Here is a 15,179-nt window from a genome sequence, read left to right on the forward strand (position 1 = left end):
TACTTCCTCTATCACCTAAGCATTTTCTGCAGATCTGACTAGTGTGAGAGGCATATCTCAAATTGGGCGATGTTACTTTCCTGAAATGGTGGAAAAGGCCAAAAAAGGAAAGGATAAAAAATGAGAGAAGGGTCTGAAAGTGGTGAACACTCTTTCCAAGGACCAAACTAATGGACCCACAATTACTCGAGACAATGAGATCAAAAGGCTTGTCAGATAAAAAAAGGTAGGTGAGTTCCTTAATTCATCAAGCATAGTGAATACAGTATGGTGGGGCAATTGATGAAGATGCATGCACGTATCTCAATGCTATCTTTGCTTCTAAATTCAAAGTCACATAAGAACGCATTGCTTAAAGTCTTAAATCAAACTTATATGGATCATGTTATATCAGTTGAAAAGCTAGATTATATTGTGGGGAATATCACTATGGAGAACTTCATTACTTTTAGTGATGAAAAAATTTGATCAAGTGGTTGAGGGAGTAACAAAGCTCTTCATATAACCATCAAATGCAAGGACCATGCCTTACCCAGATTGTTAATTGACAATGGTTTGGCTTTAAATGTCATGCCTCGTTCTACGCTGACTACGTTGCCAATTGATATGTCTTATATGAGAACTAGTCATATGATCATAAAAGCTTTCGATGGGACTAAACAGGAAGTGGTATTGAAATACCAATAAAAATTGGCCCCTGCATCTTTGATATCTAATTCCAAGTCATGGACATTGCTCCATCCTACAAGTGTTTACTAGGGCATCTATGGATCCATATGGCAAGAGCTATACCGTCTTCCCTTCATAAAAAAGTTAAATCATAACTAAAGGCCAATTGGTAAGCATCTCTATGGAGAAGACATACTAGCTATTCAATCCTCATCTGCTCCCTATGTATAGGTGACAAAAGAAGTCCCAAGGTGCTCTTTTAGATCTTTTGAGTTTTTTGACGTTACCTATGCGAGAGAGGGAGCAGTAATACCAACTCCATGTTTGTCAAGGGTAATTAACATAGAGATCAAGCAAATAGTTGGAAAATAGTGTAGCGTTGGGTTTGGGCTAGGAAAGAATCTGCAAGGAATCAAGAGACCTTTAATCCCAGTCAAGAATGAGGAAAAGTTTGGTTTAGGGTTTAAGCTTACCAAAGAAGAAAGAAGAAAGCTAGTGGCCTAGAAGAAAATGAAAAGTATGGCTCAGTTCAAAGAGAAAGAAGAAAAGTTTGAGAAAAAGACAATACCATACTTGTATGAGACCTCCCACTTTGCAGGATACATTCATATCGAAATACTAAATGAAGTTATTGGGACTCTAAAAGAGGCATTTGAAGAGGTATCAATTTATATGATCAAGGATGAAAATCATAGAGAAAATGTTCCTTTGGTGTACACGATCTCACCAAAAGAAGAGCTAACCAACTGGACAATCACCGAATTACATATCATCTTTAAGTCTTGGAAAATTTAATGAACAATCTTACCTAAATGCCTATGCTCAAGGTCATTCGAAGTAGTTCCTTGCTTAATATGGGCTTTCTATTACTTTAATCATTCAAATAAATGACAAGTATATTTTCTTCTCATTTGTTATCTATCACCTTTTCTTGTACATACTATATTCATATCTACTTTTAGCCAATAAATGTTTTTCCTATATATATATATATGTCTAATTTCACCCATTTGCAGGTCTCTAACTAATGAACATGGAGACAATCTAAAGAGTAATTTGAATTTTGATTTCGAGGAAATTCCAAGCATTAATGAATTGAAAAATGAAAAGGAGTTGAATGGCTATGACTTACCCCCTGATTTGTCAAGATTGTTGGAATTGCTGGGATTTGACCTCATGCTCAAATCTGAAAGTAATTAAAAAGTTAAATATTATAATGCAGCGAAATAATAAACTAGTATTTAATCAAAGAAATAACCGAATCTTACGGGATCAATGTTTGTGTTTTTCATGTAATTTTCAAATTAGTTATGAACATTCATAAGGTTAAGAGTTACATACCTTATTCTAGATATCGCAATCAAAAGCCAATTTAATAAAAAATGCTTGTGAAAAAACAAGAAATCTTGAAAAGAGAATAAGATGGTCTAAAATCCTACAACTAAAATTTGTCAAATCTTCAGCCACCCAAGTGTTTGGCCTCTAACAGTAATCCACACAGTGACCGAATAAGAACTTCTCAAAGGTAGGATTTTAGTTGTGCTAGCAAGTTTTGTTTCTAAAACAAAAAGACCACAAATTCTTGCCGAATCTTATTTTTGTCAAGCAAAAAAAAAACTATCTTTCTTTTCTTATATTATGAAATGGCTGAGAAGTCGTTGGAGGCTTAGAGTTTTAGTTTGCTAACATAACATATTTATATAGCCAAACTAAGTTGTAACCCTAGATACAACAGTTGTGTTTTAATTCAATTAAGTCCTTGTGTAACTTAATTAATTTTCCACTTTATTTTGGTCTATTCCAATTAAATCCAACTTAATTGGTTATCCCTATTTAATCTCAATCATGTCACTTAATGTTAATGTATGTGACCCATTAGGCTTTTAACATATTGGCAATAAATACAAATTCTAATCAAATATCAATTTGATAATTGATTTACATTTATAGATCATGAGCGGCATCTAGCAATACATCATGACCACCCAAATGTTAGAGATTTAATTAAAGAATTTGACAAAGCCCTTCAGTGATAAGCCTCTAAGTGCAATACGGTCCTTTCATCAAATATCCCAAAAATGTCATAAAGCATGGCTCAGTATCTATTTATAACATTCCGTATTTAGTTCTCATAATTCATGACTAACGTTATGAATTTAGGAAACTAACTTTCCTCAAATTCATCATGCTTTGGCCAAAGACTTTATACAAGTTAATCAAGAATTGAGAACAAGTGAGATACATCCCTTCATATCACTTGGGGTGATGAATCCGTTCTTGACCACTCATTCACCTTTGCATGCTTCATGGCATACCCAAAAACACCCTGTTTAGGCATCTAATCGTCTCTAGATCTGTAAGGGTAAAATCAAAGTATGTCATTCCCCATACAAGATGACATGGTGTCTCAAGTCCAAGGACTAGTTGCACGACTATCACATGAAAACATATTCCATAGACACTTGAGTGAAATACCAAATAAAGTTCTCATAACGGGTTACGTTCAGTGAACTTGTTCTTTAACAAGCACTTACATGTTATCCTCAAGTACCCCATATACTTCCATCTATGAGTTTGATTGCTTACTTTCCAAGTAAGGAGACTTAACATATACTAGCCTTTGAGCATTGTTAATGCCTTGTCTTGATAATATAATGACTAGAAACAATTTTAGAAACATGACTTTGATGCATAGTGATCTCATAATTGTAATAACTTTACAATTCTCTCGCAAGGCCTTTATGTTCCATGGGCTTCATCCAATTAGTACTTAATAACTCCTTATTACTACATTAACATAAAGGAAAATCTCTATGACATATAGTTATGCAATTAAGTATGCATTAATGGCAATCTATATTCCTTGACCAATTCAATTGGCTCAAGGGCATATTTCGATAAGAATAGGAAAAAGAAGATTTTACCTCACCAGAAATCACAAAAATGGTTAACTTGGGAAATAAAGAGGAAGTTAAAATCGGTACTTCACTATCACTCACTAAACGACAAAAGTTGAAAAAGCTACTTCGTGAATATGTGGATGTATTTGCATGGTCACACTAGGATATGCCAAGTCTTAGTACCAAAATCATTGTTCACAAATTACCATTGAAATCGAAGTGCAAACGCATTAAGTAGAAGTTGAGATGGATGAAGCCAAACATGTTGCTAAAAATTAAACAAGTGGGAAATAAACAATTTGATGCTAGATTCCTAAAGGTGGCCAAGTATCTTGAATGGGTGGCTAACATAGTCCCAATTCCAAAAAATGATGAAAATGTTTGAATGTGTGTAGATTATAGGGATTTGAATGGAACAAGTCCAAAAGATAGCTTCCTTTTACTGCATATTGACACTTTTATGAACAACACAACTAGACACTTTTTATTTTCATTCATGGATGGTTTCTTTGGATACATTCAGACTACTATGGTGCTTGAAGATATGGAAAAAACAACGTTCATAACCATGTGGGGAGCGTTTTGTTACAAAGTCATGCCATTTGAATTAAAAAATGTAGGCGTTACTTACCAAAGAGCCATGGTAACTTTGTTCCATGATATGATGCATAAAGAAATAGAGGTATATGTGGATGACATGATTGCAAAATATCGTAAAGAATAAGATCATATTGTTAATCTTAAGAAATTATTTAAGAGATTATGAAAGTTTCACTCAAATTAAACCCTACGAAATGCACCTTCGGCGCCACTTCTAGGAAATTGTCAGGATTCATAGTAAAAAAAATGGGATTAAAGTGGATCCAGAAAAAATACAAGCTATTCAAGAGTTACCACCTCTTTAAACGCAATAAGAAGTGAGAGGATTCTTGGGAAGGTTAAATTATATTTGCTCAATTTATATCCCAACTCACTTCCAAATGTGATCCGATTTTCAAACTCCCTCGTAAGCATGACCCAAAAGAATGGAATGAAGAGTGTCAAGCAACTTTTGATCAAATCAAAAAATATCTTGCAAATATTTCGATGTTAGTACCACTAGTGGTTGGAAAACCTCTTATCTTGTATTTGACAATGAACGAGAACTCCACAGGATATGTACTGGGGCAACATGATAAAACAAGTAAGAAAAGACATGCCATGTACTACTTAAGCAAGAAATTCACTAAGTATGAGTCCAAATACTTTGCGCTTGAAAAAATGTGTTATGCACTGGCATAGAGTGCTCATAGGCTCTAGTAATACATGTTGTTTCATTAAAAATAATTGGTGGCAAAATTAGGTCCCATCAAATACATTTTCAAAATGCCATCTTTGTCCAGGAGAATAGCACGATGGCAAGTTCTACTGTCTAAGTATGATATTGTATATGTGTCTTAAAAATTGATCAAAAAGAATGCCATTGCCAATTTCCTTGTAGATTAAGCCACTAAAGATTATAAGCCTGTAAGTTTTGATTTTTCAAACGAAGATCTAATGTCTATCTTGCATATGAACAAAGAGTCTAGTGAACCTAGCATTGGGAAAATTTATTTTGATGGGACATTAAATGCTTTGAGGCATGAAAATAGGGTGGTCTTGATTTCCCCATATGGGAAGCATTATCCAACCACTGCAAGATTAAATTTCAATTATACCAATAACAAAGTAGAATACAAGGCATGTATAATGGGATTACAAGTAGCAATTGACATGAAGGTTACATAGTATAAGTCTACGGAGATTCCACTTTAGTGATATGCCAAATACGAGGGGAATGGGAAATAAGAGACTCTAAATTGATTTCATATCAAAAGTTGGTTATAGAGTTAAGGAAACAGTTCAAGAAAATCAACTTCAACCATTTACCTTTAGAAGAGAACCAGATTATTGATGCTTTAGCCACCCTTGTAGCAATGTTCAAAATAAATAAAAGGGTCAATGTGCATCCTTTTAATTTAGGAATCGAAAAAGTCTTAGTACACTACTTGGATGTTGAAGATGAGGTTGATAGGAAACCATGGTATTACGATATCATGCAATACATCAAGCAACAAGTATATCCCAATAATGCCATAGAAAATGACAAACAAGTTCTCAAAAGATTAACAATGGGTTTCTTTCTCAATGGAAAGATACTCTACAAAAGAAGTTGAGACCAAGTGCTCTTGAGATGTATGGATACTGCCAAAGCCAATAAAATATTGGAAAAAGTTCACAAGGGAACTTGTGGAGCCCATGCCAATAGATATATGTTGGTTAGACAAATTATGAGAGGTGGATATTATTGGTTGACATTAGAAGTAGATCGCATAAACTTTGCTCATAAATGCCACAAGTGTCAAACTTATGTAGATAAAATCCATGCTCCACCAACTCCATTACATGTTTTCATGACACCTTGGCCTTTTTTGATGTGGGGAATGGATGTGATTGGGCTCTTTACTCCAAAGGCTTCTAATGGACATCGATTTACATTGGTGGCCATTGATTACTTCACAAAATGGGTAGAAGCAGCTTCCTATGCCAATGTAATGCAACAAGTAATATGCAAGTTCATCAAGAAATAGATAATATGTCAATATGGACTTCTGGAAAGAATCATTACTGAAAATGCAAGCAATCTGAATGGTACAATTGTAAAGGAAGTTTGTGCTAAATTTTCTAAATTTTTTGCATTGGCTCAACATAAAGATGAAAGGCTTTGTGAGTTTGGTCAATGGACAAATAATGGGTGGCAATGGCATATTGAACTTAGGATGCAGTTATTTGGATGGGAATATGGATAATGGACACGGTTGTGGAGTTACTTAAGGGACTTCATTTTGGTGGATGGAGTTAATGATGGTGCGGTTTGGAAAGCTAATTCTAGTGGTATGTTTTCTGCAAAGTCTTTTTGTCAAATTTCTAGTATGTTTTACTATGTTGATATGAATCTATGGAAAAAGATTTGGCTAGGGTATGCTCCATACAAGGTTGAGACATTTTTTCGGTAGCTGATGTGGGAAAAAATGGCAATGAAAATTGAACTACTTAAAAGAAATTTGATTGGGGAGGATCAATCGATGTGTGTTTTATGCGAACAGCATCTTGAGACTGTGAATCATTTGTTTTTTACTTGTGATAATTCATGGTCTCTATGGGCCTTATAGTTATCAAAGTGGAATCTTGGGTGGGTTTTTCCTTGTAGTGCTCAAACTTTTTTCCTAGCATGGATCGTTGTGTGTTTTAACAAGGATAGATTGAAAATTTAGTCACTTGCTTTTTATGCAATATCATGGTCAATTTGGTTGTTTAGGAATGATATTGTGTTTAATGGAAAAAGGTGGAATGGTAAATAGTTGTATGATATTGATTTGACTAAGGATAGTTGTGTGGAGTAAAGCTAAGTGGCTGGATTTACTAAAGTCAAAGGAAGATATATTTAGAAATCTGAATCCTATATCCTTAGGTCCTACGTTAAAGTTGGCCAAGGAAAGAATTGTGTAGGAGGCACCTTCAGCTGGATGGTAAAATTTAATGTGGATGGTTCATCGACTGGTATTCAGGAAATGTGGGAATTGGGGGAATATTGCGAAATTTTAAGGGTGATGTTATTATTAGATATTCAAAGTCAATGGGGGTATGTGATGCTAATTTTGCTGAAGTTTTAGCCATCAAATAATCTTTTATCTTGTTCATAAAATTCTTAAGAAATTCACATCTCCAACAACTATGGGTAAAGAGTGACTCAAAGGCTCCTTGGCAATGCAGGTAGATTTTGGTGCAAATAGTTTAACTCCAGAAAATTTTTCATCAATGGAAGGTTATACACATGTTGAGGGAAGTTAATGGAAATGCTTATTTACTTGCTAGAGGAGTCGAAAAAAAAGGAGTTAATTCTGTTCTTTGGAGTTTATGAATAAAAAAAGTGCACAATTTGTGGTTTAACTTTTGCCGGTTAGAGTCTTTTGTGGTGTTGTCAACATTTCTACTAATGATGTCCTCAATATCTGAAACTACTTACAGTGGCCATCCTTAATTCAAGAATTACATGTTTTTTTTATGAGGGACATGATTTGTGGATTTGATGTAATATGATTTTATGGCTATTTTGCTTTAATTTGTTATGATCTTGGACAACTATTATTACTTGGATGTTTGGAAACGTGATACATAAGTTATGGCTGAAGTTTTGAATAGTAATGGAGCAATGGTCTTTAATTTGGATTATGGGAAGAGTTTTAAGTTCAATGTCTCTATTGGTTCTAAGACAACGACATTTCATTTGATATGTCCTGGACATGTAGTTGGTTTTATTTGGATAGCAACTGTGAGGGTGTGTATTAGAGTTTCACTTTACTTAAGAATTGGTTAGTATGGGCTTCAACATTCTTAAATCTAGCCTTAGGTTGTATAGGGGTTCTATTTTATTTTATTTTAACCTTTCATATTTATTAAGTCCAAATGTTACTTTTTAGCTTTGGCAATTTTGCAATAAAAATAACATACTTTTCAAATATATATATATATATATATATATATATATATATATAATTCATATATGATATCATATGTTAATTATGAAAGTATTTATTAATGAAAATGGCTTAAGAACAGAGAGTCAAATAAAGTGAAACAGGAAATTGAAAGATAAACACAATAAAATATGTAATGAATAAATGACCTTTGTATTAAAAGAAACAATACAAGATTAAAGAGTAGATAAAGATCTGAAAATTGATAATAAAAACAAAAGACTTGACGTTATCTATAGAGGAGTCTATTTCCTAATTTTGTGCTAAAAATCGTGGCTTTATAGATTATAGGAATCTGTTACTTTGACTCTCATTTTTTTAAAACTCTACTAATGGATAATATTGACTCAATCTTCAACAATTCTCCCACTTGAAGACACGATTCTATCACAACCAACTGCTTCAAGGCCCTAAAAATTCTTAAAACGGATTAAACTTCTCTTTTGTCACAGACTTGGTTAAAATGTCTGTAGGATTCAAGTCTGTGTGAATTCTCTTCAAGATAATCTTGCCATTTTCAACCACATCTCGAATGAAGTGATAACGAACATCAATGTGCTTTGTACATGAGTGGAAAGCTGAGTTTCTAGCCAAATGAAGAGCACTTTGGCTATCACTGTTAGCACAAATAACCTTCTATTATCTCATCATCAATTCCTCAAGAAACCTTTGTAGCCATATAGCTTCCTTGCAAGCATGTATTGCTGCCCTGTCTTCTGCCTCCGTTGTTGATAATGATACAACTGATTGTAGTTTTGATTCCCAGCTGATTGCGCCTCCTGTTATGGTAAAAGTATAACTTGTAGTAGATTTCTTTTTATCCTTATCACCAGCAAAATCTGCATCAACAACACCAATGCACTAGTGCTTTATGTGTCTGAAACACAATGAGACATTCTGTGTGCCTCCTAGATATCTAAGGATCCACTTAACAGCCATCCAATGATTACAACCTAGATTTGCCATATATCTACTAACTACTCCCATTGCTTGTGCAAGGTCTAGTCTTGTACATACCATGGCAAACATAAAGCACCTTCCTACTGAAGAATATGGTACTCGAGACATTGCTACCTTCTCAGCTTTAGTGTTGGGAGATAATTATGAAGACAATTTAATATGAATAGGAAATGCGGTACTTACTAATTTGCATTTTGCCTATTGAAACGCAACAGAATTCTTTCTATATAACTCTTTTGAGATAACCATATATTTCTGTCTTTTCTTTCTCTAAGTACCTTCATCCCAAGAATCTGATTCATAGCTCTCAAATCCTTCATTTCCAATTCCCCAGCCAATTGAGTTTTTAATGTAGACATTTGTTCCAAACTATTCCCCACAATAATCATATCGTCCACATATAATAACAAGATACAAAAGCAGCCATTATTAAAATTACAAATGTAAGCACAATGGTTAGCTTCACATCTTTTAAAACCCAAGCTCACAATAAAGGAATCAAATCGCTTATACCAACACCTAGGCGCCTACTTAAGACCGTAAAGCGATTTGTTTAGTCGACAAACCAGATTTGTTTTACTTTCTTCAAGAAGCCTTCTGATTGTGATATATAGATTTCTTCATTCAAATCACCATGTAAGAAAGCTATTTTCACATTTAATTGTTCTAACTCAAAGTCATAAGTATAGTAAAAGCCAAAACAATTCTAATAGTAGTCAAATGAATAACTGGAGAAAATACATCATCAAAATCAATACCGAGTTTTTGAGCATACCCTTTTACCACAAGCCTAGCCTTGTATCTTTCCACATTCCCAACTAAATCCTTTTTCAGTTTTTAAATCCATCAACAACCAATAGCTTTCCAACTTTTAGGTAACTGAACAAGGTCCCAAGTCTCATCTTATGCAAGGACTCCATCTCTTCCTCCATGGCACATCTCCATTTGTCTAAATAAATGGAATAACAAGCCTCCTTATAGGATGTAAGCTCTTGTTTTTCTGCTAATGCAACATAAGCACTAACACAATTAGTTTGAGACTTTAAATGAGTGATAAAATCATTATACCTAACTGAAGGCCTAATTGTCCTTCAAGAATGTGTTGGCACTTCATGAGGGTCTACAAAAGAAAGCTCTTCACTGGACAATTCTGACTCAGGTTCATTTTGAGACATTTCCTCTTCATCAACACTTGCTTCCTGCTCAATTATATCTTCTTTACTTCATTCTTTTCAATCGTACCTTCAAAAGCATTTTCATTAAAAGTAACATCTTAGCTAAAAATGATCTTGTGAGCAATAGGATCCGGCAATCTGTACCCCTTTCTAATGGCCTCATAGCTAAGAAAAAAACATTTTGTTGAATTCTTATCAATTTTAGTTCTCTATTCCTTATGAACCCAAACATAAGCATCACAACCAACACGCAGGAAAGAATAATTTACAAGTTTCCATGTCCAAACCTTTTCTAGAACTTTCAAATCAATAGACACTACAAGAGAATGATTAATTAGGTAACAAGCAGTACTTATAGTTTCTGCTCAGAATTCCTTACCTAGCCTTGCAGTGCTCATCATACTTTTAGCACATTCTAGGAGAGTGTGATTCATTCTCTCTGCAACACCATTTTGCTATGATGTTCCTAGCACTATTAGTTGTCCTTTATTACCATGTTCATTGCAAAAAACATTATACTCCTTGGAGCTAAATTCTCCTCCATTATCAGTTTGGAGACCTTTAATTTTCAAAACCTTTTGATTCTCAACCAATGCTTTGAACTTCTTGAATTTCTCAAAAGCATCTGGCTTTCTTTTGAGCACAAGAATCCATACCTTGCAAGAGAAATCGTCAATAAAAGTCACAAAGTAAGAACATCCGCCAATAGAAACAGAAGGTACTTCTTAAGTGTCTGCATGGATTAAATCAAGAAAATTCAAACTTCTTTTTGTAGACAAAGAGACAGCCAATCTATGTTGCTTTCCATACAAACAATCCTCACAAAAACTTGTAGAAATAGATTTGAAACTAGGAACAAACTTTCAGTTTGTAAGTACCTAAAGTCCACGATCACTCATGTGCCCCAATCGCCTATGCCAAATCATGTAGAGGCTTGACTTGACCACGGCAACTGCAGCTTCTCCAACTAAGGTTTCACCTATCAATCTATATAATTGCCCTTCAATTCTCCTTTGGCTACCACCATGATGACTTGCATCACCTTCAAATGATGATTCTCCCTAACAAATTTCATATTAAGTTTGTCAAACATCTTCAGGGACAAAAGACTCTTTTTCAAGGCAGGTACATGTTGAACATCAGAAATGGTGTAGACACATCCATTAAACATCTTGATTCTCATCTCTTCAACTCCCACTACTTGACATTCCTTGTTGTCACATGTCTAAACAATGCCACCTTCACATGGTTTATAAGTGTGAAACCATTCCTTGTGTGGAGTTATATGAAAAGATGTTGTAGAATCAAGAATCCATTGATTTAGGACTTTTGATTTTTCTGATGTTTGTCACAGCCCAATTCTGGGCCATGATCGGAGCAAGGGCCCAATGGGCTCGACCCACTAAGCCCAAGCAAGCCTACTTACATGATCTTATACATTAATCCATATTCCTTTAGAATTCGAAATTCGCACTGCTCAATTACAGTTCCTTTGACAACAGTTCATAAAACCCAAGCATGCATTCATAATGGCATCATCAACCATTATATACATATATAGATTAACAAATGAACCATAATGTTTCACATCAAATATTCATATACACATAATTAGACCTTAACCGTCAACGGAGTGACTTTGGGCACAATTGATATCACTTAGTGTCACATTAAATCTACCGAGCAATGTATAGGAAAGAGCACCTCATCTTAGGATCCAATCACCTTTAACTTAGGAAAACCTAAAACATGAATTTTAAAAACGTGAGAACAAACTCAGTGAGTGAACATAGGAAGGGAACAAGCAACGTTAAGGAAGGTTTAGAAAGCATGATGCACTTAAGTTCAAAACAATGCAATTTAATTTATTTCTATTTAAAAACCCCTCATTCAAACCCTTGGTTGTTTAGTTACTTGATGACGAAAGACTCATGAACAACAAAGAAGTTGAGAAGTGAAAATTTTAGTTGATTTCAAGCAAGTCAAGCATAATAGATTGACTCTCACCGCAGGGAAAATGCATTCTCGCTACAACGAAATTCTGGCCAAATAAAATCCAAGGGGCTCTCATTGCCACCGAAAAAATCCACTCATGTCACATTGCACATTAAATTGAACACTTTGACAATACTCAAGTTTTCAACAGTCAATGCAATCACATATTAAATCCAAGCATCTCTATATAGTAAATATGTATATATATATATATATATATATAAGCACATACACCACCATCACCTCACTCGACTCATGTGCATCATTACCGGCATGTGCACTGCCCACTCCGCACATGCACGATTGTAAATATCACGACAGCATCATACCGACATGTGCACTGCCCACTCCGCACATGCACAGTTGTAAGTGTCACAACATCGTCATTCGACCGGCATGTGCACTGCCCACTCCGCATATGCATGGTTGTAGTTGTCACAACATCGTCATTCAACCGGCATATGCACTGCCCACTCCGCACATGCACGGTTACATCAATTACACAAAATTACTTAGCAATACATATCATATATTTTTATATACATATCAGCATCAAATAAAGGTACAAAGATTCATCACAATCATGTTCCACATCACCAAAAACATTTCACTAAAGGCTTGTTCCCATGCATTTTATAGAAAAATAATTAAAATGTCTCAATCAACCATATGTGCCTTAATCCCAAAACATTTTGTGCAAGTTCACTCACCTAGCAACAACGAGATATTAAGTTGTTATTTGTTCGGAGGTGTCTCTAACTATTTTCACTGGCCGGTCGCTCGTTATTTACTTCGGCACACCACCACAATACTCTAACTTTATCCTTGCACTTCCTAGCAATAATACGAACTCAATATATTTAATTACATATGTATACGAGCAGTACTTCAATCAATTAATCCTTACTCAAATTTATTTTTTTCCTCCTATCATGAAACCATATTCAATTAACTCACATCTTAATACATTTTTACTAAAATTACTTATATCCATTGCTTATGTAATTCCTTAAATTATATCACCGGCAACTTAATTATGATGTCACGTGTCTACTTCAGCCTTTCTAAATAATTTCCACCCAAATCCATCTTATATTTCCACACATAATCAACATATATGGCAGCAACAATCATTCTCACTTTCACTCGATTATTTCCTAGTTTATACGCATCGTTATCTATCTAACTTTCAATACTTTGTTTCTCAATCCTCCATCCACAATATTCCTTTTTCATTTCTTTCAAACGACATGCCATACAATATTAACAATTTTCAACTAGCTTATGCAAATAGATCCTTTCAACAACCATAATTCCACGCAATATTCAACTAACCTTAGGCTTTAAAACATAGTGTTAAGCTTACCATTTTCCTTTTCCACTTTGAGTCTTTCATGTACCCATGGGTTTATTGGCTTACATGTTATCAATTTTTCTCCAATCAAGGCAATCTTTGCTGCCACAAGAGATTTCTCTAAGTCATTAACTCATTTTCAAAGACTACTCAAGCCAAAAATAAGAATTCTTACCATTCCTTGCTTGAATCACCAAAACCAAGCCTTTTCTTCCTTTCTCTCTTTTTCTTTCTTCTTCTCCTAGAGTCTATATGTGCTGGAAATTGGGGTTAGAAGTTGTAACTTTGGTGCAAAAGAAGTTGGGAGAAGAATGAAGCAAGAAGAGAAAAGAAATAAAAAGAAAACAAGGAAAGAAAATTAGCTTTCTATGGGAGAATGAGACAATGACGTTGGAAGCTTCAAGAATGAAGAAGAAAATATCTTGTTGGGAGGATAAGGACTGTTTTGGGCTGATAAAGATGAGAGTCAAAGCTTCCTTTGGAAGCTTTGACCAAACTTTATGCAAAATTACCATTTTACCTTTTAAGTTTATTTCCATTTTAATTTAGTCCTCCCAATACTCCCATTTTAATTTAAGTTTCTTCTACATATGTACAAACAAAGTATGAAGTTTGTACTCCAATGCAGTGTCCCCATAATATTTAAAATATTCATTTACCTGCGTTATCTTTACTTAATAATGACACGCGGCCCCATTAACATCATTTTTCTCCGAAATTTTTCTCATTCTTCTTCTCCCCCACTTAGGTTGCCCATATACTCCTTCTTCATGAAATATTTTGATACTGAATAAAATATTAATATTTTAATATTTTTTTATTAATAAAATATTATTTTATTTCAAAAATTTCCTCTTGTCTTCTCTTGTCCCCTTAGTACCCAAAATATCTTATTATGCCTCAATTGACTTCCGAATCACTTTTTATCTCGCAAATTCTTTTCTGAAAAAAAAATTTATTATTTTATTATTATTTCCTCATGTGCGGAATATTTTATCCCAAACCATTCCTTTCATCTTTCATCATTTCTAAACATTATAATTAACCTCAATTGGCATCCAATAAGTTTTATTAGTCACCATATCAAAGTACGGGTTATTATAATGTTGATGCTAATGCATTTCCATATTCTACTATTGAAGTGTCTTCTACCATGTTACCATGAGAATTACCTGTCGCAAGATTCTCATTTCTCTAGTGTCTGCAGTCCTTCTTCACATGCCCTGACTTGCCGCAATTCCAACACTTTGTCAATTTCTTCTTGCCCTTTGACTTGGATCTTGATTTTTCTTTGTTACCAAAATTTCTTTCAATGGATCTACCTAGAGCATACATAGCATCACCAAGATTAGATTAAGTAAATTTATGCCTCATTTCCTCTGTTAGTAGTGATGCTACAATGGAATCCACATCAAGAACCTTCACATGGCTTATATTCATAATCATATTTGTCACAGCTCAAATCCTGGGCCATGACCGGCTCATGGGCTCAGTGGGCATAGCCCACTAGGCCCAAGCAAGCCTCTGTATGAGATCTTGTTCCTCATTCCATCCATCATCTTTAAAACCA

The sequence above is a fragment of the Theobroma cacao genome, chromosome 6, assembly GCF_053813885.1.
Source record: "Theobroma cacao isolate CCN51 chromosome 6, ASM5381388v1, whole genome shotgun sequence".
NCBI lineage: Eukaryota > Viridiplantae > Streptophyta > Magnoliopsida > Malvales > Malvaceae > Theobroma > Theobroma cacao.